The sequence below is a fragment of the Chrysochloris asiatica genome, unplaced genomic scaffold, assembly GCF_000296735.1.
Source record: "Chrysochloris asiatica unplaced genomic scaffold, ChrAsi1.0 scaffold00004, whole genome shotgun sequence".
Classification (NCBI taxonomy): Eukaryota; Metazoa; Chordata; class Mammalia; order Afrosoricida; family Chrysochloridae; genus Chrysochloris; species Chrysochloris asiatica.
This window is the reverse complement of record NW_006408522.1, coordinates 42,128,268-42,129,646: the sequence shown is the minus strand read 5'-3', so window position 1 is coordinate 42,129,646 and position 1,379 is coordinate 42,128,268.

Here is a 1,379-nt window from a genome sequence, read left to right as displayed (position 1 = left end):
ATTTATATGTATTCTTATATTTATTTTCTTTCAGATTTTAAACCATCACTAATGCCTTTTACCTTGCTATAGATATGACACTGCAACATTTCTACAGTATCCTGCTGGGATAAAACTTACAGGACTTATATGTTGCTGATGTTCTTTTTAATTGCCTTCAAGTCTGTTCCCACCCTTAGCTACCTGTATTGGGTTACTGAGGAGCAGCTGGTGAGCTTGAACCACTGACCTTGCAGTTCAAACAACTTTACATTCTGGAGCTTATATATTAGCAACTGTATGCCTTAAATGTATAATATGGATAGCATAATATTCATGCATCTGCTTTATATACATGCAGTGTATTAGCATATTTTGAGTATATATTTATCTGGAAGTCTGATAGCTTCAGGAGGAATCTGGATGGATAGGACTAATACATAGTGGGCCAAAAGAAAGGAGAAGAGGCGAGAGTTGAGAGCTAAGAATGAACATACTTTTTTCTGGGAATTTTCAAATGGAAGGTATAATATTATTTCCCTGCTGTAGTCTTATCATCTTTTCCTTTTATTTCATAAACTCTTCAGTCTATTCTAGTTTAATTTTTCTTTGAAGAGCACCCAGAAGCTTTCCCCAGCAGGTAATGGAGAAAACAGCTGATATAAAGACTGTTTCAGAGAACTATAAAACAACATGATCTTGTGCAGAAGATGGTTTAGGCTGCAAGACTGGGGATTTAGGTCATTCAAATGGTAGAGATTACCATACACAGGTTTATAGCATAAATAAGCCTCATTTGTCTTTCAGATCACCTTCTACTTTAAGATTAGTATTAATGAAATGCTGTTCTTAAAAGAGAGAAATGTTTTCAGTGGCTTTTGATAAGGTGATATGTTCTTTGATTTATTTTTGTGAACACAATGAGAGAGTCATTATTCAGTAATGTTTCAAAGTTCAGGTTCAGGGAGCAGACAGCTTAAGTTCAAATCACAGTTTTGCAATTTCTTGTTGTTGTTTCTTTCAGGTGCCCTTGAGTTGGTAACTGTTCATTGTAACCATATACACAACAGAATAGAACACTGCCCAGCCCTGCACCAACTTCACAATCCTCACTACACTTGAGCCCATTGGTACTGTCACTGTGCCAATCCATCTCATTCTTTTTGGCTGACCCTCCACTTTACCAAGCATGGTATCCTTCTCCAGTGACTGGATCCTCCTTATAATATGTCAGAAGTAAGAGAGACAAAGTCTGGCCATCCTGGCTTCTAAGGAACATTCTGGTTGTACATCTTCCAACACAGATTTGTTTGTTCTTTTGGCAATCCATGATACTTTAATATTCTCCTCCAACACTATAACTCAAATGTATAATTTTTTCTATGTTCTTCCTTATTCAC